This window comes from Ipomoea triloba, chromosome 15 (assembly GCF_003576645.1).
Source record: "Ipomoea triloba cultivar NCNSP0323 chromosome 15, ASM357664v1".
NCBI classification, from domain to species: Eukaryota; Viridiplantae; Streptophyta; class Magnoliopsida; order Solanales; family Convolvulaceae; genus Ipomoea; species Ipomoea triloba.
This window is the reverse complement of record NC_044930.1, coordinates 21649715-21656598: the sequence shown is the minus strand read 5'-3', so window position 1 is coordinate 21656598 and position 6884 is coordinate 21649715.

The window sequence follows — 6884 nt, the reverse complement described above, 5'->3', positions numbered from 1 at the left end:
AAAAGAATATTGCCTTTACAACTGACGAATAGGGTCCTAAGTCAGATCTAGACGAAATCGAGGATGATGATCCGGTAGTTTTGTTAACCAAACATTTCAATAAAATCTTGAAATAGGTCAAACAAAAGAACAGCTTCCGTGGTAACAAATCCCAAAACTTCAAAGGATCAAATACATCAAAACCTAATTCAACGTCGTCGAATGGATCAAATCACAAACCGGTTGCATCTCGTACAACACAACCATCTGCATTGTGTACAACCCAACCTAGAGAAAGAACAGGTGGTAAAGGCATCCGGTACTACGAGTGTGAAGGTTATAGGCATGTTCAGGCTGAATGTGCCACCTACTTACGAAGAAAAAAATCTATGGCAGCACTAACATGGAGTGACAATGAAGCTGACCCAGAAGCTGAAGCTGATACAGAAGAAGTTTCTGGCAACTTCGATGCGTTCACGGCCAGGATTGCAGCTGATCCAGAAGTTGAAGATGAAGATATAGCTGATTCGGAAGGCTGTGACTACAACTCGGCAGAAGATCTTGAAACTCCTGCTTTTTCTTATGAAACAGAGTATAAGAAGTTGTATCCCAAATTAGAATGTTTACTTAAAGCTATTCATTCTCTGTGTAGTCAAGTAAGGATATTAGAAAAGGCTAGCAAAGTGTACAAAAATCAAATATCCGAAAGAGACCTACTGCTCCAAGCTGTTTCTGAACAAGAAGCCAAGCTAAAACAAGAAGTGATCAAGTTAGCACAAGAACTGGCTACTCTAAAGAAACAGATCCAGATGATGGACACCACATCAACACTTGATGAAATTCTGGACACAGGCCGGCAATCAACTACTAAGTTTGGTCTTGGCTTCACTGGAGACAAACACAAAGGTCAAACTATATTCGTCAAAGCAACTGGACCAGATCCAGAAGATACTCCAGAAACTAGTACAGCAAAGCAAATGAGTTCAACAAGGCACCATCACAACATGGTCCTGAAGTATAAACGTACCTCTAAGCCCTATAACCCTATTTGTCACTATTGCAGGGTTCGAGGACACACCAGACCGGAATGTTACTACTTCTACAGAGATTAGAGGATTGAAAAGTACAAACAGAAATTCATCACTTCATTCACCAAACAGGTCTGGGTAAGAAAGTCTGGCTACATCTTTCATGTGTCCCTCATAACAAAATCTTCAGGTAGAGAGGAAATGTGGTATTTTGATAGTGGTTGTTCTCGCTATATGACAGGAAACATCAACTTCCTAACCGACATCAAAGAAAGCAAAGGTGAACTAACGTTTGGTGATGGTGTTAAGGGAAAAATCACTGGAGTAGGCACGCTAAATGTTGCAAGATTACCTAAACTCAAAAGAGTACTACTTGTCAACGGATTACAGGCGAACCTCATCAGCATAAGTGATAAGTGCTTATTTGTCTATATTTTCCCTCCTTTCACTAAGTCATTTTGTTTATACATCATTCTAATTTTCATGATAATTAGTGCTTATTTGAGTTATTTTGCAAGGAGTATGAGTTGGAAAGCATTGGAAGCAAAGACAGTGATTTTCATGCATTTTGGATGCATTTGGAGTCAATGGGAGTCAAGGAGAAGCTATGGAGATGAGTGCAACACTTCCAAGGGAGCCTAAGAGTTGTATTTTCAATAGTATTGGTCATTTGGGCAAACCAAAACAAAAGAGAAGCAAAAGGTCAAGGTGTTGAAATTTCTGCACATCGACGTCTTAGTGGTTGGACGATATCTCGGCCTATAAAAATCTATATTGAGTGATTCTTGTACCATTGGAAAGAAGACTTCAAGAGCTACAACTGTGCCAGAAATACAAATTTCGTAATTCTGAACGGAAAATGGTGAAAAACAGCCTAGAAGTCAAAGCAGCTGCACAGAGTTCGGAAATGCAATTTCTGGAGAGGATGCATCCGGCCGAATGCTAGGCCGGAGGTTTTAGGCAGAATTACAGTGCAAAATGCAGTTTTTAGAGAGGAGGCATCCGGCCAGATGGTCGGTCAGAGGCACCTGCTCTACTCACTATTTAAGCTCATTTTGAGCATTTTGAACTCGGTTTTGACCCATGGTTGAACCCTAGACACTCCCATTCACTTCCTTTCATATTTTTAGGTTAAATTAGGCTTAGATCTATGTTTTTTAACACATTTGGAGCTTGTAATCTTGGATTTGAAGCTTGGATTTCAAGATTCTTCCACCCATTTCAATAGAGAAACTTTCTTTCCCTTATCTCTTTTCTTTATCAAGATTTATGTTTATTACTTCTGCTTTTGTGTTCTTTATGCTATTTAATCATGAGTAGTTAGTTTATGGGCTTTAGTTAGGGTTGTATTATCTATTTTGATGCTTAGCTTGTGATTATTGTGAAAAAGGGGAAGAAACCCATTTAGGGTTCTTGAGTTTGAATTGGGTTTATTTCTATCTTTCAATGATTAGTGTACAATGATTGTTGTTTGTCTTTGGAAAGTCTTCCATCTCAATGAGAATTGGATGGGAGACTTGAGCCAACCCAATCTCAAACCCATTTTCTCTTCTATGGAAATATGGGTAGATTTTGGGCTAAATAGTTTTTGTTCTTCAAGAATTTGGGTTGATACACCATGGAAATGGGACAACCCTTGTTCTAATCCTTGTGAAAATTTGGATTCTTTAGTGCTTGCCTTAAGAACCTAGGGCTAATGTTCTTCCCACAAACTTAAGTGTTAAAGCATCTAGATGGTAATGCCCCTAACTTGAGTCCTATTTCTTAATTTTGTATTTATCTATTGTTTATATGTGTTTGTTCTACATTGTTGTCATTTGCTTAGCTTATTGTTGATTTCCTTGTGCTAGTGCCTAGTTTTGTAATTGCATATTGCGTGCCATAACCCACAATCCTTAGCGGAACGACATTTCACACCCTACACTCACCGTCACTCATTTTTGCTACACGTCAATAAGTCAACTTTGCGCTCAAAATTAGAATGTTAACTTCACAAAAGATAGTTGCAACATTCTAGATAGGCAAAAGCAATACATCATGGAAGGTAAGCGTTCTTCTGATAATTGCTACATTCTGACTAATGATGTTATGTGCTGCAGGTCCAGTTTGAATGAAGCTGAGCTTTGGCATCAAAAGTTAAGACACCTAAACTATCATTCTCTTGACAAGTTAATTAAAACTCAAGCAGTGATCGGACTACCAAACATGAAATCTGAATCAGAAAGCATTTGCAGTTCATGTCAGGCAGGGAAACAAACAAAGACGACTCATCCAGCTCTAAAGAAAATCAATACCAAATACTGCCTGGAGCTGATCCACATGGATCTTATGGGTCCTACACAAACAAAAAGTATTGGAGGTAAAAAGTATATTTTAGTATGTGTTGATGACTACTCACGATTTTCTTAGGTAATATTTCTCAGGGAAAAATCAGAAACCTTCGAAGCTTTTAAAACTTTGGCTCTCAAGCTTAAGGAAACAAAAAATGAACCAATTGTTCGAATCCGGAGTGATCACGGACGTGAATTCGTCAATAGTTTATTTGATGGTTTCTGTCACAAGTATGGTATTACTCATGAATATTCAGCACCGAAAACACCTCAACAAAATGGAGTGATGGAACGCAAAAATCGGACTATCCAAGAGATGGGAAGAGTGTTACTCAATGCAAAATCCATACCAAGGAAATTTTAGGCTGAAGTAGTCCATACCTCATGCCACACTATCAACATAGTCTATCTTCGTCCTGGCACAAACAAAACTCCGTATGAAATTTGGAAAGGTAAGAAGCCGAATCTTAAATACTTTCACATATTTGGTTCACGATGTTTTATTTTGAAGGATAGAACTACCACGGCAAAATTTGAACCAAAGAGTAACGAAGGTATATTTCTCGGTTATTCATACAACAGTCATGCCTATCGGGTATACAACAAAGTCACAAAGGTCATCATGGAATCTGCAAATGTCGTGGTGGACGATCTACCAGATGATGTGTTTGAAATACCACGATTCAGAATAGATTACTCAACAAATAATCCAGAAACTCCTGCAAATAATCCAGAACCTTCTGCAGATAATCCAAAGTCTTCTACAAATAATCCAGAATCTCCAACAAAGAATTCAAAATGTCCTTCGAGTACATCAGACTCATTGGCAAGTAGGCCAAGTTATCCAGACGCAGCATTAGAACAATCCACACCTGATCCAGGAACGATTTAAATATATAATCCAGCCTCTAGACTAGATGCACCGACACGCACTCAAAAGAATCATCCAGTACAGAACATCATTGGAGATCCAAACTCTGGAGTTCGGACTAGGGGAAAGAAACGTGATTACAGTGAACTTGCAGGGTACGAGTGCTACACCTCAAAAATTGAACCAAAGAATGTGAAGGAAGCTCTAACCGATGAACACTGGATCAAAGCTATGTAGGAAAAACTCCGAAAAGCTGAAAGAAAAAATATCATCAGGGGTATTGGTATTTGGTACCTTCCAGTCCTTATTCTTTAGTTGGTATTTTCTCAATACCTGTATATAGGATATTTTTGTTGTTAATTTTCCTAATTGTTTTTTGTGTTTCTCGTGTGCTATGTATGCTTTCTTGAAATGTGCCTAAGTTGATGTTTTCTTGATTCTATCTGTGTTTTTATTTTCTAGGGATCTATGTGTTTCTCTGAATTGATTACTATTCTTTTTGTGGCTTTGTGTTATCTGTTTGGTCCGGTCATGACCGTATGTGACTTTGTGTGTGTGTTTTCTGTGCTATCCGTTATGAATCTATGCCTAAACATGCTTTATCTGAATATGTTTACTGATTTATGTGCTAATCTTCCTGCTTTGTTTGACCCTATTAACAATATCAGTGCTTTTTATATTAATTGTTGTATTGTCTTCTAGTTCTAGGTTTCTCGTTTCCATCTTACTTATGCAGGTGCCTGTTACAACTTCAAGGAAACTAGTGCTAAGATATTATGATGATATTGTGAAACAGTCTCGACGTACAAATTAAGGGGGAGTGTGGTTATCTACTTATCATATTTTCTAGCTTAGTGATCATATCATTTGGTTTATTATATTATTTGATTAATCATCTGGATTGTCATATTACTTTGGATCCTCATATCATTTGGATTATTATCTTATCTAGACTATCTTTCTAGTTGATGGATTCCTTTGTTGATGAATGCGATTGATTACTTTTCTATATCCAAGTGGTGGAATTTCTCAATGATACATGGATACGATATGATATGATGGATAGTTTGGGGAATTAGTTGTGAATATTAATCATGATGATTGTTCCTAGTGATACAAACCACTCAGGCACTCTCAATAGTTGTTCGCCTTTGTCAATTATTTAACAAAAAGGGGGAGTGATAATTAAGGGGGAGCTTCGCTCCTAGTGTTGTTTTGCTGGTATTCTTGGTAACTTTTTGGCGTTGGATGTAAGTTGGCTATCTATTATCTGATGGTAGTTGGATGGTTTGAATGGTTGGATGGTTTGAATGACAGTTCTGATTATTATGGGTTATTTATATGGCGTATCTAAACCAGCAGCCTGTTAGATGTTTGCCTTTTGTCATTTATTTGACAAAACAGGGGGAGAAAATGCTAATTCAAGGGGAGTATTGAAGTTGTTGGTATTATTTTTGGTTGGTTTTGTTTTTGGACTACTACTGCGGGTAATTTTTGTGTTTGGACTGTAGATCTTATTATCTATTGTTTATTATTGGACATTATCTCGGTTGTTTACTAGCACTGCTTCTGGATTAATCTATTTGGTTTTCTCTTATCTGATGGCTTTCCTATTATTGAGTATTAAGTGTGATTGGATATAGTATTGACGGTGTACATATTATCATACAATTACTCACTATAGTATTGACGTAATAAATTCAATTCGATTTTTTTTTTTGTATTGTTTGGTGAAAAACAGTCTGGAGGAGACCGTCTCTTGTTTGCAAAAGACAGTCTCCAGGAGGTCGCTTTTCCCTGTTTGCGATCCAATCCCATGAAGGGTTGTCCATAATAGGCCTCGCCGGAGAATTCACCCTATTCAATATTGGGAGTCCCTCACTTTACGTGAGATTTTGACCTGATTTTTAAGCCCTAGGGAGAACAACTTTGCTTTAGCAGAAAAGGCGTATAGGCTCGTTGTTGATGCGTGGTTAGTGCTTTCTGTGCCGGCACTATGTGTACGAGTATCCTATGGTTTTCAGAGAGTGTTGGAATGAGAAATGCAGAAGCCGGCGGATGTGGTGGCGATGGGTAAGTTTTTATGTGCAGGGTTTGTGCAGATCAGGGTTGGCGGTTGCGGTGGAAATGACATGGACTCTTGGAATCCATTTTCACCCCTTGGCTTAGGTGCATTTGCTTAAACTAGGGCAACAAATGAGAATCAGCGTAAAGGGGATGGAGATAAATCGGCATGGCAGTGATATGGAGACTGATGGTGGGAATGTGGTTCGGAAGAAGCAGAAAATGGTGGCAAAGAGCACAAAGAAGATGATGGGTAAAGGGGTGAGAATTAAGGTGATTAATGCTAGCTGCTCCATTGGAGAGTAGTGCTGATGATAGAACCTCTGCAACCGATTACACTGGGGTAGAATCAGAGTTGATCAACGGAAAGTTGTAGTTTTTTGAGGAAGGTAGATGATATTTGTGTTGGTTTCCACCCCGATTTTGATTAGAATTGAATCCTATGATTTCGAGTTGTGATTAAATAGGTCCTAAATCCCATTCTTGTTGTTTTGAAGTCTTTTTTATATTTAGAATGCAAGTTAGAGTAGAGAATTAATTAAAAGTATGGTTCACATGTTAGGGGATTAAGCTTAGCTATCAGTAATTTTATACAGTCAAAAAATATATGGC